The sequence below is a fragment of the Schistocerca cancellata genome, chromosome 6, assembly GCF_023864275.1.
Source record: "Schistocerca cancellata isolate TAMUIC-IGC-003103 chromosome 6, iqSchCanc2.1, whole genome shotgun sequence".
Taxonomy (NCBI): domain Eukaryota; kingdom Metazoa; phylum Arthropoda; class Insecta; order Orthoptera; family Acrididae; genus Schistocerca; species Schistocerca cancellata.
The window spans coordinates 511908370-511935635 of NC_064631.1; the positions used below are offsets into that span (position 1 = coordinate 511908370).

At 43.5% G+C, this 27266-nt stretch overlaps 1 protein-coding gene across 5 annotated transcripts in view; it reads right to left on the reverse strand.

Annotated features, from left to right (window-relative positions):
• LOC126190951 (myocyte-specific enhancer factor 2) overlaps positions 1–27266 on the reverse strand; it is an 898544-nt gene that overhangs the window by 442106 nt on the left and 429172 nt on the right. For all 5 annotated transcript variants that reach the window (XM_049931604.1, XM_049931612.1, XM_049931603.1 and 2 more), the window contains one exon: positions 5024–5066. The gene's annotated coding sequence lies outside the window, so the exon portion shown is untranslated. The remainder of the gene's footprint in view (positions 1–5023; positions 5067–27266) is intronic.

Consider the following 27266-nt stretch of genomic DNA (forward strand, 5'->3'; position numbering starts at 1 on the left):
CACTTGTTTAACAAACAGTAATGTGCTGCCTCAGTAACTGTTCATCCTTGTATTGTATAACAGAAGCTTAAATAATTTGTAGTTTTGAGAATCAACTTCACTTACTTAAAGTAACGTAAAATTTCACTCGCTAAACTAGTAACTAAAGATACAGCATAAATGAAGAGTGCGCATTTCATTTATTCTGTATTTCGCTTAGCGGGTGACTTCTACTGGCTTGGTACGTATTTTATTGCTCCAATGTTAAAAGTAAATCAGTTGATCATTTGCTTAAAGTAAATTCAATTCCACCTTTCAATAATCATCTTTCATAATTAAAAGTAAATTGCTTGGTTTTTTCTAAATTTTGCAACGTTACGCTGACGTTACTGGAAGTCATCTTTTAAGAAACAAAGTTTCAGTTGCAGTCACTTATTTAACCAGCAACGTCATTTAACTTTGCTTGCAAAATTTAGTATTTCAGAATATGTAACTGCAAACTCAGTGCTTTCTGATTCATTTATTTCCTCGTGAATTATTGTGTTGTGGGAAAGCGTGACCCATTTTGTTTCCACGCCAGTGATTATTTGCTTAATTTTCTTTGCCATTACCTTTCTTAGGATTTTGGATATTCATTCCCCTAGTTGGCTGGCGACTGTTTAATTATCCCTTTTCTTCGCTGATCAGTATTTTTTGTATTACATATTTCGTGGTTCTCTTCGCCCCCCCCCCCCCCCCCCCGAATGCACTACATTCCACCCATTACAAAATTGCTATCAGTATTTCAGTATTCATATTAGGTTTAGAATAGATTCTTCCTTCAGAAAGGTCTGTTGTACACTTTCCTCCAACAAACCGGTAATATTTTCCTTCGGTAACAATAGCATTACTCATTGTAAAATTTCATTAGGCATACACGGTCATTAATACTGCAATCCAAAAGACCGATTAGGAAGGGGGAAGGTTACAGCGGCACTCCCCTCCCAATTGTGCTTTCCTCTGTCATGTCATTTTCAATCTGTACTCGTATTTTCTCGTGAGGGTATAGGTTTTTAATCAGCTTTCAATCCCTCTACTCGAGTGCATTCTTCCTTATGAAGTCCATTAATTTATTCCACTTTACTCTATCAAAGGCTTTCTTCAAGTCAATGAAAAGTGTATAAACTTACCCTTCTCTTTCAATGTATCTCTCAACTACAGTTTCCGGCAGTCCAACAGCATCTAGTGTACCTTTCAGTCTTCTAAATACACACATCGAAAAAAAGTTGTGCATCACCTCGGTTCCCAGAGTTCCAGAACCTGTACAGAAAATTGGAATAGAGATCAACATAAACATCATTTCTCCCCTTTTTATTGCTCATGAAAACCACACATTGCATGTTGTATCATCATACAGCGAGACCTTCAGAGGCGGTGGTCCAGATTGATGTACACACCGGTACCTCTAATACCCAGTAGCACGTCCCCTTCCATTGATGCATGCCTGTATTCGTCGTGGAATTCTGTCCACAAGTTCACCAAGGCACTGTTCTCCAGACTGTCCCACTCCTCGACGGCGATTCGGCGTAGAACCCTCAGAGTGGTTGCTGGATCACGTCGTCCATAAACAGCCCTTTTCAATCTATCCCAGGCATGTTCGATAGGGTTCATATGTGGAGAACTTGCCGTCTACTCTAGTGTAGCGATGCCGTTATCCTGAAGGAAGTTATTCACAAGATATGCAGGATGGGGGCGCGAATTGTCGTCCATGAAGACGAATGCCTCGCCAATACGCTGTCGATATGGTTGCACTATCGGCCGGAGTATAGCATTCATGTATCATACAGCCGTTTGGGCGCCTTCCATGACCACCAGCGGCGTACGTGGGCCCCACATAATGCCACTTCAAAACATCAGGGAACCTCCACCTTTCAGCACTCGCTGGGCAGTGTTCTAAGGCCTGACCGGGTTGCCTCCAAACACGTCTCCGACGACTGTCTGGTTTGAAGGCATATGCGACACTCATCGGTGAAGAGAACGTGATGCCAATCCTGAGCGGTCCATTCGGCATGTTGTTGGGCCCATCTGTACCACGCTGCATGGTGTCGTGGTTGCAAAGATGGACCTCGTAATGGACGTCGGGAATGAAGTTGCGCATCATGCAGCCTATTGCGCACAGTTTTAGTCGTAACATGACGTCATGAGGCTGCACGAAAAGCATTTTTCAACATGGCGGCGTTGCTGCCAGGGTTCCTCGGAGCCATAATTCGTAGGTAGCAGTCATCCACTGCAGTATTAGCCTTTGGGCGGCCTGAGCGAGGGATGTCAGTTCCTGTCTCTCTGCATCTCCTCCATGTCCGAACAACATCGCTTTGATTCACTCCGAGACGCCTGGACACTTCCCGCGGTGTTGACCGTCTAGGCATGGTTGAACTACAGACAACACGAGCCGTGTACCTCCTTCCTGGTGGGATGATGAACTGATCGGCTGTCGGACCCCCTCCGTCTAATAGGCGCTCTTTATGCATGGTTGTTTACATCTTTGGGCAGGTTTAGTGACATCTATAAACACACTAAGGAACTGTGTCTGTGATACAATATCCACAGTCAACATCTATCTTCAGGAGTTCTGGGAACCGGGGTGATGCAAAACTTTGTTTTTATGTGTGTACGTACTGTTCCAAAAAAAGTTGTTCAAATGGCTCTAAGTTATATGGGACTTAACATATGAGGTCATCAGTCCCCTAGACTTAGAACTACTTAAACCTAACTAACCTAAGGACATCACACACATCCATGCCCGAAACAGGATTCGAACCTGCGACCGTAGCAGCAGCTCGGTTACGGACTGAAGCGCCTAGAACCGCTAGACCACAGAGGCCGGCCCGTACTGTTCCACTGCAATACTGTATTTCCCGTCTTCCGTAAACTCTTCTGTTTATCACGCTTAACAAAACTTTTGCTGCATGAGGAATCAAATCATAGTTTTAAAATCCTTTCATTTCTTGGCATTCCTTTTCTTCTAAGTCAGTATCATTATTGCCAAGAGAACGTCATCGGCCATTCACCTTCTTCATACATCTTATTGCATAGATATGTTAACTCTTTCACACCACCACTCCTCTAATACTCTTGAACAACTCTGCTAGTAATCCATCAATTCCATTTGTTTTGAAATTTTTCATCTCTCTTAAATCGCTTCTACTTCTCTTTCCAGGATGCAGCATCCTTTATCCTCTTCTACAACTCTCATCTCCTCTTCTAATTCAGTATCGTTTGGTTTTTGATCAGCCTCATATAGGCACCCTACATATTCTTGCAACCTTCCCAGCAGTTCTTCCAGTCTATGAATAATAGTACCACAACTTCTTTCCTACTTTTCTTTGCTTCGAAGACTAGGTCAATAACTAATCTATACATTATTTCATATTTTCCTTCATTTTCTAGTTTCTATTTTTCTTTACACCTCTCTTTCATCCATGTCTTTCTTGCCTGTTCTATTTCTCTCCTTAATTCAGAATTCAGCTTTCTCTAAATCCTTTTTCTTTCTTCAGTTCCTATTGTCTTCTTTCTTTCTCCCATCTTACCCTGCACTGTCTTCACCCATACTTCTTCTGCAGATTCCTTAAGGTTATGTCGCATCCTCTCCGATTTCACGTTTGCACTCTCCTCTTTGGGCCCTCCATTCCATTTTGACGTCAACGTGTTTTCCAACTCAGCATCCTTTCCTTCTTCCTTTAGTCTCTCTATCTCAAATATTTCACTTGGTTTTCTGCCTCTCACTCTCTTCAATCTTATTTGCAAGTCCGTCACCATCCACTTGTCTTCTGAATCTATGTCTCCTCGGGGGTATACTCTGGCATTCTTCATGCAGTTTTTGTACCTACTCTCGGTTCTAGGCGCTTCAGTCTGGAACCGCCCGACCGCTACGGTCGCAGGTTCGAATTCTGCCTCAAGCATGGATGTGTGTGATGTCCTTAGGTTAGTTAGGTTTAAGTAGTTCTAAGTTCTAGGGGACTGATGACCACAGCTGTTAAGTCCCATAGTGCTCAGTGCCATTTGAACCATTTGGACCTACAATCAATTTGATATCTGTCATCATTCAACCTAGATATCCATGTTATCTTCGGCTTCTGTGGTGTTCAAACAATGTGTTTTCAATCACAAGTGTATTTTCTCTGCAGAAATTAACCAGCCTTTAACCCTTACCGTTCCCATTTCCCAATCCAAATCTTCCAAGCACTCGGGTCTTCTTTCCCCTCTCCTATTCTGCATTCAAAACCCCGATTAGACGATGCAGGTGTTTCTTTTTTCTTTGTCCATAATTTCTTCAATCTTTTCATAATATTCCTCTACTTCCTCATCATTGTGTTGACTTGTTGGCATGTATGGTTCAAATGGCTCTGAGCACTATGGGACTTAACATCTGAGGTCATCAGTCCCCTAGAACTTAGAACTACTTAAACCTAACTAACCTAATGACATCACACACATCCTTGCCCGAGGCAGGATTAGATCCTGCACCCGAAGCAGTCGCGCGGTTGCGGCTGAAGCGCCTAGAACCGCTCGTCCACAGAGGCAGGCTGGCATGTATAAACTAACAAATTTATCAGTCGCATTTCTTGTACTACTGCAGCTGCAGCCACTAATAATGGTGATGATAATAACAATAATAATAATTGCTGCGTTGATAAAAGTAATGACAGTGGTAGTAAAGAACTTGTAGTATGTAGATGCAGGTATAGTATGTTGTTCCTACTAATAAATTCTGCGATCATATTACGTGTAAAGTACCATACATGCTGTACACAAATTCATGACTTATATAAATTAAGATGTCGTTCCTGAAATTCATGCAAGGTACAGAGCTCCGCGATTCCAAAGCTTTTTCGAAATATTTAGATTTGCATCTTGTTTACCTCTCTTCAAAAGTAGAGATTTGTTTATATCCCATTTCAGTGTAATTTTTGTTCTTCGTTATGTGCTAACTGAAGCGATGCATAAACACATTCCAGCTCGCTACTTCCATGTCAATAAAAGATACGTTTTGAAAACGTCCACTCACCTCAGATGTGGCCGCTGACTCGGCTCATCCTTTTGTCAGAGACCTGCGAAATGCGAGAAAATGACGTCAGTACTAATTAACAGAACTCAGTAACAGCAACACTGAAGAATAAAATGAAATAACGTTAGTTTCCTCAAGTAAAACGAAAAGACAAATATCTGTGGTGACACATTAGTATGATCACTTCATGAGTGTCAAGTCTACATCGCTAGGATCGTCAGCGACTGCCTTAATTATCTTACATATATATGCAATGATACTTTCGTTATTTAAAAACCTGTTAGGTCTGTTACGGTTCTTCACCTTATTGCCTAATACTTGCGCGTTTTCGTGGGAATTGCTGTAATAAACATATTAAAGGCATGCTTTGTGATTACAGCATTCGTAACAAATGGTTCGAATGGCTCTGAGCACTATGGGACTTAACATCTGAGGTCATCAGTCCCCTAGAACTTAGAACTACTTAAACCTAACTAACCTAAGGACTTCACACACATCCATGCCCGAGGCAGGATTCGAAACTGCGACATTAGCGGTCGCGCTGTTCCGGACTGAAGCGCCTAGAACCGTTCGGCCACAACGGCCGGCCATTATTAACAGAATTCAGTGTTACCAGCAAGACTGACAGCTCCTCTAATCACAACGGAGAAGAGCAAAACACTTTCAGAGTAGCTGTAGTGAAAAGGGAGTAGGTAATTGTTGTGACTTGCTGTAGCCGCTAGAAGGATAACGTCGTCGAGTGCTGTGTCCGGGGAGCACGTCAGTACCGCTCACTTTACATGGCAGTGAGAAGAGTTCGCAAAAGGGCTCCAGGTCAATGGACGGATCCGTGTCTACTCTGGAATGCGACATCAGCAATGATTTGTTTTGGCAAGTTACCACACATCGTGGAACTGTGAGAGGATGGGGAAGGAAATCGGCTGTGCCCTTTCAAAGGAAGCATCCCGGCATCTGCCTGGTGCGATTTTAGGCAAATCATGAAAAAATGCGGACGTAGGTTTGAACCATTGTCGTCCCGAATGCGAGACCAGTGTGCTAGACACTTCGCCACTTCGCTCAGTAATTGTTACGGACGTCCATAACGTTGAAAACGGTGAACGATGATTCCGTTCTGCATTACTTGTTGACTTACCAGCGCATGGCGGGAGAGCTGATTCCCCCTGCATCTTGTTTGGGATGGCGACTGCCGATAAGCTGGTCACACTTTCCCTACAACGGCTTTAACATTTTCCCCTATGCCTTGTCGCGCCCTGAGCCGCTGAGCAGGAAGACTGTACAGCTTGCTGTGGAGTCACAGACACGTCTGACTCAATAACACGCTGTTTTTTTGTTTTACGTTACAGCGTCATATGTCCATTATACACTACTGGTCATTAAAATTGCTACACCAAGAAGAAATGCAAATAATAAACGGGTATTCATTGGACAAATATATTATATTAGAACTGACATGTGATTACATTTTCACGCAATTTGGGTGCATAGATCCTGAGAAATCAGTACCCAGAACAACCACCTCTGGCCGTAGTAGCGGCCATGATACGCCTGGACATTGAATCAAACAGAGCTTGGATGGCGTGTACAGGTACAGCTGCCCATGCAACTTCAACACGATACCACAGTTCATCAAGAGTAGTGACTGGCGATTGTGACGAGCCAGTTGCTCGGCCACCATTGACCAAACGTTTTCAATTGGTGAGAGATCTGGAGAATGTGCTGGCCAGGGTAGCAGTCGTACATTTTCTGTACCCAGAAAGGCCCGTACAGGACCTGCAACATGCGGTCGTGCATTATCCCGCTGAAATGTAGGGTTTCGCAGGGATCGAATGAAGGGTAGAGCCACTGGTCGTAACACATCTGAAATGTAACGTCCACTGTTCAAAGTGCCGTCAATGCGAACTAGAGGTGAACGAGTCCTGTAACCAATGGCACCCCATAGCATCACGCCGGGTGATACGCCAGTGTGGAGATGACGAATACACGCTTCCAATGTGCGTTCACCGCGATGTCGCCAAACACGGATGCGACCATCATGATGCTGTAAACAGAACCTGGATTCGTCCGAAAAAATGACGTTTTGCCATTCGTGCACCCAGGTTCGTCGTTGAGTACACCATCGCAGGCGCTCCTGTCTGTGTTGCAGCGTCAAGGGTAACCGCAGCCATGGTCTCCGAGCTGATAGTTCATGCTGCTGCAACGTCGTCGAACTGTTCGTGCAGATGGTTGTTGTCTTGCAAACGTCCGCATCTGTTGACTCGGGGATCGAGACGTGGCTGCACGATCCGTTACAGCCATGCGGATAAGATGACTGTCATCTCGACTGCTGGTGATACGAGGCCGTTGGGATCCAGCACGGCGTTCCGTATTACTCTCCTAAACCCACCGATTCTATATTCTGCTAACAGTCATTGGATCTCGACCAACGCGAGCAGCAATTCGCGATACGATAAACCGCAATCGCGATAGGCTACAATCGGACCTTTATCAAAGACAGGAACGTGATGGTACGCATTTCTCCTCCTTACACGAGACATCACAACAACGTTTCACCAGGTAACGCCGGTCAACTGTTGTTTGTGTATGAGAAATCTGTTGGAAACTTTCCTCATGTCAGCACATTGTAGGTGTCGCCACCGGCGCCAACCTTGTGTGAATGCTCTGAAAAGCTAATCATTTGCATATGACAGCATGTTTTTCCTGTCAGTTAAATTTCCTATCTGTAGCACGTCATCTTCGTGGTGTAGCGATTTTAATGGCCTGTAGTGTACATGTCAGTTATCGTTACTTTCAATTTTTCTTGGGCTACGAAAGCCACTGTCCTTTTCAGGTAGTAAGACAATATCGTTCGTTGGCTCTTACAGAGAGGGACGTTTCGGAAAGTGACCAGCCCCTGACTGCGAAGGTGGCTGGGAGGTTAGGGCAGCCCCGGACGGGCAGGTGAGCGGTGGCAGCGGCGGCGGCGGTGGCGGAGGGCGGAAGGTGTGGGTTTGTTTAAATTTAGCGGCCCCGCTGCCGCCGCGGCACACGTGCGCGGCGCATGCTGCAGAAGGCTGGAGACACGTGCCGTGTCGTGGCCAGCATCTGCCGCCGCCTGCCCCCGTGTGCGACATCACACTCCTCATTATCGCCACGCGTCTGTTGCCACGCATCTGTCCGGGAATCACCTCCGACGTTCCCAAGGTGGGTCATACTGGCACGTTCTCATGTACCCCCTCCAATGGAGCTGCGTCCTTTCTGGAGCGTCAAGAACAGCCAGAAAAACGTCGTCACATTCTGAGCCACAAATACCTCCTGTGCATGTGCAAAGTGAGCCTGGTCAGGAAAGGCAAGGTGGGGATGGGGGTTAAACGAGAATATTTCTCACGTTACACAAGGAAGTTTATTTCTTATATGGAGTACAGCTGATCGTGCCTAATGTGCTTAGCAAGACGGCGGCCCGCCTGCCTTGGCGAGGTCGAAATGTGATTTTTTTTAGAAATGAAACTTTGTCATATGGGACCCAGGTCGACGACGAATTAGGAAGGAAACGCGTCCTTGCTAGCTGCATGCCGGTGCAAGAGGGACCTTGTGGTTTCAGCCGCCGGTATTCTACGGCAGCCAATAGGGAACTCACGATTCCCTATATGCAGTGCATGTCGACTGCTTATGTGCTAGGTTCGTAAGTCATCAGCTCGGGTAAACAAACGAGCTCTGCTGAGGTGACGATCTTACCTGACACATACGCCACAATACATTTCAACTGAACAAAAAATAAAATACACTCCTGGAAATGGAAAAAAGAACACATTGACACCGGTGTGTCAGACCCACCATACTTGCTCCGGACACTGCGAGAGGGCTGTACAAGCAATGATCACACGCACGGCACAGCGGACACACCAGGAACCGCGGTGTTGGCCGTCGAATGGCGCTAGCTGCGCAGCATTTGTGCACCGCCGCCGTCAGTGTCAGCCAGTTTGCCGTGACATACGGAGCTCCATCGCAGTCTTTAACACTGGTAGCATGCCGCGACAGCGTGGACGTGAACCGTATGTGCAGTTGACGGACTTTGAGCGAGGGCGTATAGTGGGCATGCGGGAGGCCGGGTGGACGTACCGCCGAATTGCTCAACACGTGGGGCGTGAGGTCTCCACAGTACATCGATGTTGTCGCCAGTGGTCGGCGGAAGGTGCACGTGCCCGTCGACCTGGGACCGGACCGCAGCGACGCACGGATGCACGCCAAGACCGTAGGGTCCTACGCAGTGCCGTAGGGGACCGCACCGCCACTTCCCAGCAAATTAGGGACACTGTTGCTCCTGGGGTATCGGCGAGGACCATTCGCAACCGTCTCCATGAAGCTGGGCTACGGTCCCGCACACCGTTAGGCCGTCTTCCGCTCACGCCCCAACATCGTGCAGCCCGCCTCCAGTGGTGTCGCGACAGGAGTGAATGGAGGGACGAATGGAGACGTGTCGTCTTCAGCGATGAGAGTCGCTTCTGCCTTGGTGCCAATGATGGTCGTATGCGTGTTTGGCGCCGTGCAGGTGAGCGCCACAATCAGGACTGCATACGACCGAGGCACACAGGGCCAACACCCGGCATCATGGTGTGGGGAGCGATCTCCTACTCTGGCCGTACACCACTGGTGATCGTCGAGGGGACACTGAATAGTGCACGGTACATCCAAACCGTCATCGAACCCATCGTTCTACCATTCCTAGACCGGCAAGGGAACTTGCTGTTCCAACAGGACAATGCACGTCCGCATGTATCCCGTGCCACCCAACGTGCTCTAGAAGGTGTAAGTCAACTACCCTGGCCAGCAAGATCTCCGGATCTGTCCCCCATTGAGCATGTTTGGGACTGGATGAAGCGTCGTCTCACGCGGTCTGCACGTCCAGCACGAACGCTGGTCCAACTGAGGCGCCAGGTGGAAATGGCATGGCAAGCCGTTCCACAGGACTACATCCAGCATCTCTACGATCGTCTCCATGGGAGAATAGCAGCCTGCATTGCTGCGAAAGGTGGATATACACTGTACTAGTGCCGACATTGTGCATGCTCTGTTGCCTGTGTCTATGTGCCTGTGGTTCTGTCAGTGTGATCATGTGATGTATCTGACCCCAGGAATGTGTCAATAAAGTTTCCCCTTCCTGGGACAATGAATTCACGGTGTTCTTATTTCAATTTCCAGGAGTGTATTTTTAATGACGCATTCGGCACAATAATTGGATTGGCTGGAATGTCTCTACACTCCAGTTCACTGTGTCTCTCCTCCTCAGTAAGAAAGCAAACGGAACTATGGCTTCGACTCTTCTAGCAAGAGTGGAGGTGCAACCCGATATCGAGATGTTTAGCTATCAAAATGACAGTACTTCTTCTTTAAGGTATACACTATTCCCTTCAAAATGATCCATATAAAGTAGATTCCCAAGACAATGTAGATGGGTTACAAGTCAACGAAACCAGGTTTTCGACAAGAGTCTACTACGGGAAATAGCACCAGTAACTTGCTTGATAGTTAGTATTCGTAACTTTTTTCCTCGCCAAGGTACTGACACAACTGCAGTTTCCATAAATAGAGCGATATCACTTTCATTCAAAAACGTTCGAAAAGAAAACTAAATTCGTATAACGCTTATTACGGTTTCCACAGAAATTTTTGGTAAATACAGATAATTGTCAGGAACAATAGTGGTGGCACAGCGCACCATCAAACTGAAAACTTGATCAAATTTTAAAAAAGTTATCCTTTTATTACTAAATTATTCTTTTCAATAGACGCAAACGCTAACAGTATGATCACAAGGTCCCATTTCAAAATATGTAGTTGCTTCGCTGTTTACAGAGAATAAAAAACTTGAGCCTGTTAACCAAAACTGGTGGAAGGTGTTATAAGTATGCAGAACTGCTGACATTAGACAGAGGCGGCAAATCCATAATACAAATAAAAAAGTAACAAAGTAAAATCTAAGTAAACACAGTATGAGAGACTCGTGACGTAAAAACAGGAACCGAACAAAGATGCACGTGCACTAACGTGTCTTCCTAAACTAGGAAAGATACCCAGATTACACACTACTGAGAAATAACGAAAAAAAGTCGAAGTTTAAGCTGAGCACCATTCGCACTGGACAACGGTAGGAAGGAAATAAATCATACACTTTTAAAAGAAAATATAACCCGATTTACCTTAACATATTCTCGGAAAAGTTTTGTATTTGAATCCCATTCGCGTCTAACGCATCTCCAAAGTCCTTCTTATATGAAAATGTTCAGTTATCGATTCATAAGAGTTTCGAAGGGATTAGAAGTGAAGAAAACAACAAAACTGCTTCATTTGGATGCAAGAGAACCAAACGTTCAGATTCATAATACTGAATTACGTATAAAACTTATTTTTGTTTAGTAACGTGTTAACTACGTCAACTTACGAGGTTTGTAATACGGAGTAGATGACTGTATTGCAGGAGTAATGGGACACGTGACGACATGTAATAAATTGTAAATAAAGTGTGCGGAAAGTCCTATTTATATTTATTGCCCAATAATGAAGATGAATCTTTCAAAGGCACGCTGAAATCGTCAGGTAGAACTAATCAATAGTTTCTGCACGTCGTCAGCCTTTATCCCCCTATATACACAGAAGCGCCAAAGAAACTGGTATAGGCATGCATATTCAAAAACGATGATATGTAAACAGGCAGAGCACGAAGATGCGGTCGGAAACGCCTATATAAGACAACAAGTGTTTGGAGCAGTTGTTAGATCGGTTACTGCTGCTAAATTCGCAAGTTATCAAGATTTAAGTGAATTTGAACGTGGTGTTACAGTCGGCGCACGAACGTTGGGACACAGCATCTACGAAGTAGCGATGAAGTGGGGATTTTCCCGTACGACCATTTCACGAATGTACCATCAACATCACGAATCCGGTAAAACATCAAATTGCCGACATCGCTGCGGCCGGAAAAAGATCCTGCAAGAACGGGACCATCGACGACTGAAGAGAATTGTTCAACGTGACAGAAGCGCAATCCATTCGCAAATTGCTGCAGATTTCAATGCTGGGCCATCAACAAGTGTCAGCGTGGGATCCATTCAACGAAATATCATCGATATGGGCTTTCAGAACCGAAAGCCCACTCGTGTACTCTTGATCACTGCACGACACAAAGCTTTACGCCTCCCCTGGGCCCGTCAATACCGACATTGGACCGTTGATGACTGGAAACATGTTACCTGGTCGGACGATTCTTGTTTAAAATTGTATCGAGCGGATGGATGTGTACGGGTATGGAGGCAACCTCATGAATCCATAGACCCCGATGTCAGCAGGGGACAGTTCAAGCTGGTGGTGGCTCTGTAATGGTGTGGGGCGTGAGCAGTTGGAGTGATATGGGACCCCTGATACGTCTAGATACGACTCTGTCAGGTGCATTCCGACGGACTTGGGCAAATCCAGCAGGACACTGCAACACGCCACACGTCCAGAATTGCTACAGAGTGGCTCCATGAACACTCTTCTGAACTTAAACAGTTTCGTTGGCAACCAAACTCCCCAGACATGATCATTATTGAGTATATCTGGGATGCCTTGCAACCTGCTGTTCAGAAGAGATCTCCATTCCCTCGTACTCTTACGGATTTATGGACAGCCCTGCAGGATTAATAGTGTCATTTCCCTCCAGCACTACTTCAGACATTAGTCAAATCCATGCCGTGTCGTATTGCGGAGCTTCTGTGTGTGCTCGCGGGGGCCCTACACGATATTAGACAGGTGTACCAGTTTCTTTGGTTCTTCAGTGTAATTAGATAAGAGCACTCACAAAATACCTGCGGTTAAGGAAATGAAGTCATATTCGGGAGGAGTCAGGTTCTAAGGCCCATCTGGCTATGACAAATAAGTTTTCCGCTGCAGGGGTTTTGATAAGGACACGGTCCATTTCGTTCGTTATCCGACTTCGGTCTTTTGAAGCTTGGTTCAAACCGAAGTACATCGACAACGTTATGATTAATCATTTTATTAGCAACCTTGAAATTATGACAGCTCGGCTCACGCCTCGTCCAGGGGGGCGTGGCCAGCAGGCGGAACCTTCGATGCACCATCTGCCGCGGCCGCCCAACGCCGTCGCCCTCGTGGCCGGAAAAAATCGTCTAAAAGGTCACTGTCATTCTCGCACTCCCAGACATAGCGAGACATTTATCTGTGCTACCCTACGACACCTCACTGCTCCAGTCTTCCTACTTCCTCCCTACCCCCGTGGCATTTACTGGAAGGGTGTTGGCAGATGTGCTTTTTAGCAACAGCCGCACCATCCCCGTCAATGGTTTATAGCAAATCATCAAATGGAATAATTTTTTTGTATTTTAATACTACTATTGAAATCTCTTAAAACTAAATACACTACATGTATATATTTCAACATCATTTGTCTGAACGGCAGCAATATGGCAGCTGTCAGCCCGATCACACTAGAGGGGAGAATAAAATTAGCACTAAAAGACTGAAGACAACCCGTTCGTACTTAGTGGCATCAGCATGTTTTGCTTACTCTGACCGTCCGTTATCCTTAGAACTGTGCTTTGTCGCTGGTCCACACTTCTGGGATTATCTTTCCTCCTTTGCATGCGTATCTTACTATTACGAACTCACGGCCTCATTCTATACCTCTACTAAAGTTTGTTCCGACAACTGCTAAACAGCTCTGTTTGTGGATTCTGAGCGCTCTGACAGTTGCTGTTATATTTCCTTGCAAGTTATTCGCATCCTGTTCCACAGATTGCTATTGCTATTTGATTCTTTCACTGAAGGTCGTCTCCTACACCCTGCTCGAATTGCGCCTAACAATGCAAGTTAGTTCTAGTGATTTTTGTTAAATAAACACTGTTCCTTAGACATAGCGAAACCACCAAGAAATTCAAAAAAACGTCATACGAAACGTGGCCACAGTAACGCGCGATATGTACTCATTTGTTAGCAGGGGTGACAGGCGCTGCAACCAACAATTTCCGCAGAACAGCGAATGACCCCACAATTACTTTATTACAGTTTGTACCTAACGCTCTGTACCGAAACTATATGCTGCCTATTGGTAATTTTATATACAACATACAAATTTACAACACACCATTGTACTGTGTGTCCGACAACAAAAAACACAAGAATAAGCTTCTTCATACATAGTCACTGTGTCTGAACTACTTACGTGTTTATTTTAGGCAACAAATTCTGATGGCACGCATGTTTTGTCCTGTATATCTTACGAATTGACTATACTTTCAGAGAACACAGAAACATGTGCGTGTTTCGAGTTAATTTTAAGAATCACGTGATGAAAGGATAAACCAACGCCCGTCAACTCCCGAGTTACACACATCTTACTCCTCCGTCTTCACCCTCTGTTCCTGTAGGTACGTTTAAATTATTTTTATGTGTAACGTTAGCTTAGTGTGCACATATGCCACAGAAACTACTTTACTTCGTTATACGTCCGCCTCTGTAAAATTAAATTACAAATGTTGAAGCATAACGCTGGTGGTATTTTCGAGATTTGCGCAGTCTAGTAAAAATACCTCTGATATACATTCTATTAAACACTTTCAGCTTATATCAGTGCGGTGTAAAGCACACAAGTGTTCCTCGGAGCACTAGGGAAAGCAGCAAGTTTTTCATTAACTCAAGAACTTTCGCGTTCACGTCTCTTCATTATTACGAAAGAAGAAGAGCGCGCGGCTTCGTGAATCGGTGGTCTAGAGAGAGAGAGAGAATGACATGTAACATATCTACACTTTCGGAAGTGCTGACAGTGTGCAGAGGAAAAACAGCGTGTTTGACACCTGCAAGGTCATCGCATTGGGAACGGAACGCCGCAAGCTGCATTATTCGCGCATATCGATCCAACTCTCCCGTGAGTTTCAGTCAATAACCCTAATGGCACTGCAGAATGGAATGTTCATGCCGTGGGCGTGAATCATTCCGGCATGCGGCCCGCAGTACTACGCAGTTCCCACATTAGCACTGATTTGCCTGCACGTCACTGGAAGTGCTACCTTCCGAGTTGCAATTTCAGTTTCAGTTCAAATGAGGAACTGGAAAACAAGACTCAAACATTTCAGTTCTTCAACACAAGGTTCCACTGGATTTATAATATAGAGGAAATCACGAACTGATGCCACTCCAACTGACTCAAAAGCCTTGAAATGCTCAAGACGAGTTCTGTACCCTTTGCACGCTTGCAGAAGGTTGAAGGCTTAGATTCAAGAGGAGCGGGGAATTAAATGTAAGTCTTTCGAGACTAAAAAAATAACATTACTGTGAAACAAAAGCAAAACAGTAACTGCAATAAACGCAGTATATTCGAAAGTGTATACTGTGTTTCTCCATATATACTGTAACAAGCTTGCATGCTCCTCGGCATAGGCTACTGTCTAAAAGATGATCTACACGTTGCTGCTCAAACTGTCCGAATCTTCGAGGACGGCTCGGTTTCCTACGACTAGACGCTGCAAGTTTTAGCTAGTTTTAAGTATGCTCAATACGTTAATATCATTTCTTTAGGTTCATTCCTGCCTCACGGAAGAAGGCTTTAAGGAAGCGAGCGCGGTGTGTCTGCGCTACCGTCTCGTCGCCGAAACGCTGACTGCCGGACAGTGAGCTGGTGGATGCTGTTCCTATAGTGAGCAGCCCCTCAAATTAGCCTCGACAGTGATAAAATTCGTCCGACATTCGTGGATGATACCGGTTCCAAACATGCCTGACCCACTTTCCATCTGAATGCAATTGCCTCGAAAGAAGCAGTGCGGAGCTCTGTTGTATTCATCGCGGGGTACCTACCAGCTGCGATTGAAAGGTTCTGATCAGCTGTTGTGTTTGATACAACTACGAGACAAAACTTGAATTTTTTTTTTTTGTTCCACGATAGCGGTTGAATATTTGAATGACGTCCCTGTGGTATCGTCGTCGGGAGCTTCCTTGCTGGTAACCCACCTTGGCATAAAATGACAATGTGTGGGCGCGCTGCCTGATAATAGACCTGAAATGAGCCTTCGAGACACACTGACAGACGCAGAAGTGTACACAAGCCGTATCGTCCCATTCACAAATGGAGACACAACGTGCTGCACTGAACAGTTATCTGGACATAATAGTCTACTGTGGTGAAAAGGGTACTGTGATGTAAAATACAAAAAAAGCCCCAAGTGACGAACGCGGTCCAAAACTTATTTTGAACAGTTTCGTAAGCGGCTACCCCTGTCATCGACATGCTGTTGCCCACAGAAGCCCTTCTGGCGACAGGTCGCTATTCCCAATTCTAACTCAGGGCACCCACTTAAATGTAGCGGTAAGTGGATGGCCCAGTGCCAGCACACACAAGCAGATGGAATGCCCCAGCCATTAGACAGCCGCGATCAAATTAGTTGATTTCGCCGTCTTTCGCATCATGTAGTCGACCGTTACGACGACGGCCAGAGCGAATTCTGACGAGACCGGAGTCATGCGACACGTAGTGCCGCACAGTCACCGTGGCGACAGAGTTGCACCGTGTAAGGGTGCCGATTTGCACTTCAGCAAAACAAGCAAGTAATTTCGCCAGCCTATACATTATGATGAGGTGGCAGGCATCGAAGTGCAGTAAGACTAATAAATAAAACGTAAATATTACTGTGTATGGATTTACTGACTCAAAATATTAGGGTGGGAGAAGCCTTGTAGTTATACATAATCCTTTCTTTTCAATGAAGGTTCCTCTGTTAAATGTAAAAGGAATACTATTTATGTATAAGCTTTTTAATTTATTGATTTATATACCGTGGCTAGATTACGGCTATTACGCCCTATATTACATCTATATAGGAATTCTAGCTGTTTTATATTACGATCGTTACAAGACACACGTTATAAGAAATGTAACATTTAATACTAAATCCAAATGTAGAAATAACCACAGCATATATATTGTAAACTGTAGCAATCGTAGGAAAAAAGTAGTTATAATTATTCGATATAGGTTCCGCCTTTTATGCAAAACACTATTTTTTCTTGTTACCAAAATATGTTTCGGCACCTCTGCACCATCATCAGTGGGTTTTCTTTACTAAAGAACTATACAAAGTGAACGTACTTTAGGTTGTAACTGATCTAACAAAATGAGGCCTAAAGACAGTTTTTGTTTCTACCACGATTATATGGTTTTGCAGGACCATTTATATAGTATCTCGTACTGATAGCTTGTCATCTGCAAAACAAACGATGTAAACGTGAATTATGTCAGCGAGTTAACACATTCACTGATTTTAAAAAATATGATTTTGGTATGGCAAAATGTTTTGCGTATATATTTGTTGTTACGTTTTGTCGTGATTGACCTTTTTTCTTTCGCGTTCTGAGAGCACTGCACACACATGTTAAATGCACTTTGCGTAATTTCGGCTTTACAAACGCCTTTTCACTTCGCAAAACAAGACAGTAAGAACACCTCAGAGACCTAAGAAGTACCAGCACCCACAGCACATTTACTGACCACCTAAGAGGCCATAACCACCACCCAACTACAACAGCAATAGATTCAAAAACACTGAAATCCAGCAGCAGCCTGTAACACAAACTAACAATAGAGCAAAACTTCCACATACAACAGCAGAAAGCAAACAAAGTGTGTGCTTTCGTGTGTGCAGTGCCCTTACAACGCGAAGGAAGGAGGATCAATCACAACAAAAAGTGAGTAATAACAAATATACACGGAAAACATATTGCAACGACAAAATCACCTTTTTAAAAATTAATAGATGTGTTAACTTACTGACATAATTCACATTTACATAGTTTGGTTTGCAGATAACAAGCTCTCAGTTGCACACCATACATATGGTCCTGCAAAACCATATAACGTAAAATCAAGGTAAGAGCAAAAACGAACAAAAACTGCCTTTAGGCCTCATTTAGTTAGATCAGTTATAACCTAAAATATGTTCACTTTTTACAGTTTTTCAATAAACAAAACCGACTGATGATTGCACAGAGGTGCCGAAACATATTCGGTAACAAGAAGAAATAGTATATTCCATAAAAGGCGTAACCTATATCCAATAATTTTAACTGCAAACACGGGAAAAATACAAGAGCTGCAAATACAAAAGATAAATAGCAGTTATAATCGTCGATGAAAAGTCTACAAATTACAGGCAGTTAGATTTAAACTGAGGGCTCTGGCAACAATAATCGGGAAAGAAGGGATGGAAGAGAGTGACAAAGAGGCATATGACAGAACACAAGTGATGAGGAGGGGAAAAGAAAGTGGCGCGACTTACAGAGAAAAGCGTAAAGGGCAGCTGATGGTGCTATGAGCTCGACTGTTTGACAGAGAGGAACTGGCCACGTACGTTCATTTCTGAGAGGGTGGGTATGAAGCTGAAGAAAGTAAGAACACCCGTTTTTTCTTAAACGCAAGAAGCTACTCAACTGTGTGCGGAACGCAGAGCAGCTTGTTGCAGAGGTGGACATTAGCAGGAAAGAAAGGAGCTTGCTAACGTTTTCGTTTTATTGGATACGACATGAGTGATATGTGTCGTGATTATGATGAGATGACAGCTACGTTATCTTTGACTTGAGGCACTGGGCTGCATATGCACTGAAAAGTCGATGAAGCAGGCATAGCGTATGGTAGACAGGTGACTTGTCTTGGCCGCAGTCACCCTAACATTGCAGGAAGTGTTGACGGGTCGCACATGTAACGCTCGCATGCATTCATGGTTAGATGTAACCGTCTAGAGGGTATCGTAGTTTTAAATGCAAATTATGACCTGTTCCGAATGTAGCGCGCCATACACATAGAATTGCACACGCGCAGATTTACTATCTACTACAGTTGCCATTAGTTTTTTACTACCAAATCGTGTAACTATTTTTCCCTTGGAATTATAAACCTACAGATTATTAAAAATATTATTACAGGTGTTGATATTCTGTAGCTACATCCCACAAAATAATGAAGATTTCTGTTTACAAATTGTTTTAATGATATGTAAGAGGACGCACATCTTCTTTTCAGCAGATTGTCATCGTATATCACTACCAGAACTTGACAGTTTTCGAAACCTAAGGCCGCAGGAATATATACGGCTCTTGCCCCATGTTACGACAAATTTAGAATATATCCTTAGCGTGAACGGAGGCGATCTAGTTGTTAAATGAACAAAGCACATCCAGAAATACACATTCCTGATAAGTCAGCGGAAAATTTTTGTGAATTGTGAACCACGGTCAAGAATAGAAAGTTATAAAGAAACATTGGTTCCGAAGCACAAACAGCATCATTATCGAACACAGCGTATCCGTTTACTCGACTCGTTTCTCTAACTGTCTTAACAGCAATCCTAAGTTTTGGTTTATCACGGCGTAGAGAATTTTCAGTAAAGCTGCAGGAGATGGTGAACACAGAGATATTCCTCGCAATGTAAATTACGCTTAAGACGGCGTACTGTGTCGGTGGAGTGATTCAGCGGTTTGGCTGTGGAAGAGGCGCCACCGCGGACTCGTTAGCGGTGATTATTTGGCGGGAGCAACCAGCGCGGACGCCGCCAATTCTGCCAGTTAGCGCCGCGAGCCGCTAAACGCCTGTAGCAGCTCGCTAAACGGTCGTACGAGACCCCTGCCCTGGCTGTGGTGCAAGTTTCAGAGTCAGGTGGACACGAATTTCACTGAGACAAACTGGCTGCAACTTCCAACTGATACGGGGCCAGTCTGTCTACTACAGTGCTGCCCACTCGGTTTACTCCTAGTTTACAATACTTTTGCAAAGAAGTTATTTAATAAAGTAAAAGGTTAGCGCCGCATTCTTCATTCATTTCTCATTCTCAGTCCATACACGCGTTATTTCATAACATAGCGATACAAAGACTATCGGCTGCCGTCAGGGCCATAACGACGTTAGATTTCACATTTGTCTACAGCAGTTTCCCATTTGGTAGTCTGAAAAAACCGAGTTAGTATCACTGTATAATGAGTGAGATACAGAGCATAAGGTGCATAAGGTGTTAGTAACATATACTGCATGGCTTTGGGAGTAAAGTTTTCCACAAAAGAAAAAGAAGCAAAAGAAACTGTTGCGATAGTGTAATGCGAAACGATTAGTTTTTCATTACCGTAATTATCATTCATTTGTTTGTGTTACTTTTTTTTACTAAACTACTACTCTGTGTTATCTAAGTAATTCTTTCCTGTACAGTACGTATTCCGTAACAGGTACTTTTAACTTCCTTTCAAATAAGTTTATTTCAGTAATGTTTTTCATATTTTGACCTATTTATTGTACAGTTTTATTCCTTGGTAGAAAATCTTGTTAGCAGTTTTAAGTTTAGTCTTCCATGCTAAGTATAAGTTCAGTCTAGATCTTGTTCCACGGTCAAGGGCAGAGATGTGGCGCAGAAATCATCAATGTCACTTTTGATGTGCACAACGTATTCGTAAACGTAATCGCATGGTGTAGCTAAAATCCGCAGTGTTTTGAACAGATCTTTACAATGAGCTCGACTACTATTTTTAGTTATTATTCTTACGGCATTTTCCTGTAAGCTGATAACTGTGCATATTTCGCGCATTTGTTCCCCAGAAAAAAATCCGTAGCTAAAAAATGAGTAAACATATTCGTATGAATAGTACGTAAGTAAAAGACACTGGATGTTGCTAACAGAATGTCATCGGCATGTTATGCAATTACAGTCCTATCACCAGAAAGTATCATTGTGTATTCACACAACTTCAACTGAGGATCAATATCCATTCCTTGAAATTTTGTGTTTGTTACGCAGTCTATAGAGGTGCCATCTACATTTCATTTAACATCATTTTCCCATTGAAATTCAAAGCATTTGTTTTGTTTCTGCTCAATCTCACTTTATTGCATATTGACGAATTGTAAACTTCGTTGAGGATTTCATCTGCTTCCTCTCGACGGTGTTCTCCTGCTTTCTCAGTGATTATTACAATATTACTGTCATCAGCAAAGAGATTTTTTCCCCATGACTAGCACTATCGTGAGGCTCATTGACATAAATGGCGAACAGTATTGGTCCTAATATGCTACCCTGGGGAACTTCAATATTAATTTACTAGCCGACAAACCCGGTATTCGTCGCGTATTCATTCTGCCCATTTTCTATTAGAAACGAAAATAAAAAATGAACTGCGTTTGTAGTGTAACATCCCGGACAATTTCTGTACGCCGGGCGCAGCTATGTCGCGTGTATACAACGCGATTTTGTAAGTCTGTATGGTAATGCCTCTTCATAGCTCTATAGACATTGATTTTTCTCCCCTGTAACCATTTGCGCTTTGCAGTTGAAGCCTGTCAAAAGCGCTGTCAGGTGTACGGATTTCTTTGAGCTGACTCGACTGTAGGAGTGCCTTAGAAGTAAATAATAAATGTGTTAAAACTTCACGCTTGATCTTGCAGTTTTGGCACATCTCAGTGTTTATTACGTTATATCTCCTATACTACGTGTCCCACAATGATATATTTGAATAAGTACATTTAGCGCCATATGTGAATACTGTGTACAAAATATGTTACGAATAGAACTGGTAGCAAAGAAGTAATAAATATAAACGTCATGCACAATGCAGAATTTTTTCACGCTTCTCGGTGTTTATGACGTCATATCTTCTTAACTGCGTATGGTACAAGGATATCATATAGATAGTGCATTTACTTGCATATGTGGCTACTCTTCGTGAAATTTATTGCGAATAGATTTAGTAGTACACAAGTAATACACTTAAACATCATACATGGTGCGGCAGCTCTTCAAGCAACTCATTATTTATGACATCATATCTCCTGAACTATAATAGGTAGGTGGTTCTGATCAAAGAGCGATTATTGCTAGACAGTAAGGGACGTGTACCGAGTTTGGCTGACATTAATTCAGTGGTTTAGGAGATGTGGAAAACACACACACACACACACACACATACACACTTACGTACCCCCCCCCCCCCCACACACACACACACACTTACGTACATTTTTATAATATGAATAGATTTTGGTTCTGATAATAGTTTTACAAGAAGTTTAGCCTATTTGAGATATGTGTTACCTGTGGTAAGTGTTATTTCTATTCTTCGTACCCTATCTGCTAGGAAATACGGGAACTAGTCATCAGATAGGCCTCTTATTCCTAAAGAGTCTAGGTTATTTGACAGAATCTTATGACCACATTATCAAAAGCCTTATAAAATCTAAAAATTTGCCCGTGACGCACTCATCATTTCTGTCAAGAGCATCAAGTACCACTTTTGTGAATTTTACTGAGGTACATAATACGAGTGCCCATGGCTCAGCGGTCGGTGCAAGTCTTTCAACTGGACACCACTTCGGCGACTTGTGTGTCCCTAATCAACCCCAGTCACCCACCCAGGGAAAGGCGTCCTACAGTTTATAACTTGCAATCAGAACCACATGTCTGACTCTGCACTGCTACCACTTCAAGAACCGAACAGTGATTCCCTTGGAAGGTTATATTAATTCAAGTAATTCATTACTCTGTCTTTTATAATTGATTCTTTTATTTTTGAGAATGAAATGGGCCAGTAACTTTTTATGACTTCTGAATTGCCTTTCTTTAGCAGAGGTACAACTCTCGCCTGTTTTAAATGGCAAGGAAATTTCCCTGATGTGAATGAATTATTTATTACGCATGTTAAGGGAGATTGCATACTCTGTGTGCATTGTTTTCAGTACTCATATTGGTACTTTGTCTAAGCCTACTGACTTCTTTTTTATTTTGTGCCATTTTGCTGACTTCAAGCTCTGTTGTTGGTAATAACATTATTGTACTTAGTGCGTAATTATTTACAGGTGTTAAATTTGTTCCCGGGAGTTTTTGTTGTAATTTCTCTGCAGTACTTGTAGAAGAATCATTCACACAGTTTGCCAGGTAGTGTGGATCATTGATTCCTTTATCGTCCTCCCTTATCAGTACGTTGTTATCCTTTTGTTTCTTCTTTCCTGTTTCCTGTTTAATGAAGTTCCAGACTGTTCTGCTTTTATTCTCTGCATTGTGTATTATTTTCCCATGAAATGACCTTTTACAGCGTTGATCACATAAATAGTTTTGCACCTATGTTATAAATTTAAGAACCCTACCTCATTATGTCTTTATTGTGGAGCAAACGAAGTATAGTGCATATCGAGGTTAACTATAACAATCTGCACAAGAAGTAAACACTAAGTTGTTCTACATGAAATTATATTAATTACTAAAATTGTGAATCTACTCAAGAAGTAATTATCACCTTATCGTATTAAGTATTATAGAGGACAACCAGCCACATTGCAAATGAAAATTCGCAGGAAGATTCTAAAACTTCTAATAATGAAATTTGAGACGTCTGAACTTCTTATGGACAGACCTTAAGGAATGTGTCGCAGCAAATACAGCTAAAGGCTTTTCCCCACAACAACTTGTTTCTCTTTCTACCCGCTTAAGAACGGCCACGACGCTGGGTATACTCTTACATGGGATGTGCGAGAGATGCTGTGAAGAACAGAAGTAATAGGTGACACCTTTACTGGGCTACATAATCCAATAGACAGTGAATCAAAATGGACTTCACAGCTTCGAAAATTCGTGTAAACGTAATCATACAACTTACAGACTTAGTCTTGATGTCGCCCTGAAGAAAAATGGCTCAAGTTTTGACTCGCATAGTACAGTAGTAAATGGCTGCTTTTACTTGTTCCGAGCGTGTAGTGTACTTAGATAACACCGGAAAACTTTTAATCCCCTAGTATTGACGTTGATGCCGAGAACTCAGCGTACAGTTTATGCAAGATGGCGCATAGCCACACAACCTCTTCGTCACTATTCACAGACAGCAGGTAGCAGCACTAGCAGTGGATGGTATATAAAGTGTGTCGGGAGGACGTGCTCAACAGTACAGTCGTTGTCGTAATGCGGAAACGGAGCGATTTATCTGACGTCCAAAAGGTCTTGATCATTGGCTTTCGGGCCAATGGTGGAAGCATTTCCGAAGCGACTAAGTTTGTAAAACGTTCGCGTGCCGCCGTGGTTAAGGTATGACGTACACGGCAGAATGGCGCTATCCAAAGCCGGTGTAGAGGCAACTGTGGTGCTCCACGGGCCATAGATGAGAAGCGTGAACGACAGGTGCGGAGATGTGTACGGCCGCGCGGGACTAGCTGAGCGGTCTCAGGCGCTGCAGTTGTGGACTGTGCGGCTGGTCCCGGCGGAGATTCGAGTCCTCCCTCGGGCATGGGTGTGTGTGTTTGTCCTTAGGATAATTTAGGTTAAGTAGCGTGTAAGCTTAGGGACTGATGACCTTAGTAGTTAAGTCCCATAAGATTTCACACACAGATGTGTACGGGCGAGTAGACGTGCAACTGCTGAAAGCAAACACCCTGCAACAATCGTTGGAACGGTCCAGGCCGGAGGAGGGAGCATTGCGGTCTGGGGAATGTTTTCGTGGCATTCTCTCGGTGATCTCGTCATTCTGGAAGGCACAATGGACCAACACAAGAATGCAACTATTCTTGGGGACTATATCCGCCCCTACGTGCAGTTTGTTTTTCCTCGGCACGACAGCATCTACCAGCAGGACTAAACAACGCTAACACGTAGCTCGCAGTGTACGCGCACGGTTCGAAGAGCACCTGGGTGAGTTTACCGTACTCCCCTCGCCAACAAATTCCTCGGATTTAAACCCAATCTAGAATCTGTGGGACCACCTCGATCAGGCTGTCCGCGCGTGGACCGAGAAACTTAGCGCTACAGGCCACGCCACTGGAGTCGACATGGCTCCAGATCCCTGTTGGTAGCTTCCAGAACCTCACTGGCTTCCTGCACGTCTCGCAACGGTACACGCTGCAGATGTGGTTATCCAGGCTTTTCACACATCGTCACGTTAATAGAGACTGGAGAGACCAATCAGTACATCGTGCTCGCAACCTCTGCCGGCTTTGGCTATACTCAACAAACACAATGTATTTATTTGTAAAAACTAATTTCTCATTTTAAATTTGCGTTATATACCATAAAGGCATTGACGGTTTACAATCCACTGCCATTAACGAGTGCAACCTCTGCTTTACGAGATAGCCATGCACTTTGTAATTAATCTGGTCAATTTTACATTCCGATTCTCTACTGGAGAACATCACACGCTGCGCTTGTAAACAACACGATTCAATGAAATATCGCTTCTACAATATTACTCGTATTTACATCTATAATCTGGATAAGAGTTACATAGCATTCTATTAGCTCTAAAAAAAACACACGCAAAAATTCTGTCTGCGCTCAAGTGATGGTGATTCAGAATTGCTGCGGTATTTTACATTTAACTGCTAACTGATTACACTTGCAGTTATTATTATTATTATTATTATTATGTTGTTGTTGTTGTTGTTGTTGTGGTGTCCAGTCCGATGACTGGTTTGGTGCAGCTCCCCTTGCTACTCTATCGTATGCAAGCTTATTCATCTCCGAGTAACTACTGCAACCTACATATGTCCCTTTGAATCTGCTTACTCTATTCATCTCTTGGTCTCTCTCTACGACTTTTACCCCACACGCTTCCCTCCAGTACTAGATTGCTGACCCTTTGATGTCTCAGAATGTGTCCTTCTTTTGGTCAGGTTGTACCACAAATTTCTTTTCTCCCCAATTCTATTCGGCATCTACTCATTAGTTACGTGATCTACCCATCTTATTATTATTATTGAAAAGTTTGGGAATGGTGAATTAAAAACGGATTTCAAAAATGGCTCTGAGCACTATGGGACTTAACTTCTGAGGTCATCAGTCCCCTAGAACTTAGAACTACTTAAACCTAACTAACCTAAGGACTTCACACACATCCATGCCCAAGGCAGGATTCGACCCTGCGACCGTAGCGGTCGTGCGGTTCCACACTGTAGCGCCTAGAACCGCTCGGCCATCCCGGCCGGCAAAAATGGATTTCAAGGGAATTTTTTTTCTGTAAAAGTCTTAACATTGAAACTACTAGAATAACTTAGTATTGCAATATCTTTGCTCTGGTATCTGAGGCAGGAGATGTATTATGCCACATATGTACATGTAAAGAGTGATGTTAAGCAGCTCGTGTTATTTCGATGTGATTAGAACAGAAAATTGTTACTAAAATATGGAAAAGTTAACACGAAAGCCTGTACAGCTACCTTGTTCTCGTAGATTCACTTCTCAGTTATTTTTTCCAGTGCTGATGGGAATTAGTTTCTGGAGTAATATTGGCTACGTACCGTGAATTGAAAGCGAACCAAGCAGTGTGCATTTGTGTACAGAGATCTATTTGCACCTTGACCAAGAGAGTGGTGTTAATCCGCTGCCCAGTGTCTTATTTATGCCTTGAACGTATATCTAATGACTGGGAACGAGGAGTGGCGTCCTGGTCAGACGCCATGCAAGGCGGCGATCCTGCCGCGAGTTCTCCTTGACATTTGGACGGCCAGACGCGTTGTGCTGCTGGCCGGTCAACTGGCAGGTGGTCCTGCTGACCCCCTGTCGCTCTGTACAGTCGGGACCAGCCCAAATATTATCGTATCACAGACCTTGGCGGGAAATGATTTTTTCCCTAACCAACTAAAAGAATACAGGTTGTAACACTAACAAGTCCAGAGTGTGTACATAACGAAATAGAATCCACATGATGTGGCAAAAGCACTACAAGTGTGTCACAGAAATCTATATTGGATCGTCTTTCCTTATTGTTAGATGTAAATGGTCCGTCATCGTATATACATGAAGCTGAAAGACTTCTGTTTGCTAATGGTTCAAAAGCCTAATGCAAAAAAGTCAAGACATGAAAAAGTAAATACGTTTTTTAAAATTATGAGTTCGTTCTCTGCACATGGACTTTCACTTGACTTGAAGATAATTCCTGCAATTCTGTACTGTACAATACGTGACCACATTTTAGAAATAATGTATGACGGGATGACAAACAGAAAATTCGAAATATTTATGTTGAGAAACATCTGAAGTGGAAACCATGGGGAATACATCACCTTAAACGTCTGAACTCTGATTATTTTGCATCACTGATAATTGCACACTTTGGTCACGAGAATGCCAAAAATTTGACATACTTATTACACTTTCTTTCTGTAACCTCTAATGGCGTTACATCCTAGGGCAGGACTTCATCGAGAAAGAAAATCTTAGCGACACAGCTGCATATACACTCCTGGAAATTGAAATAAGAACACCGTGAATTCATT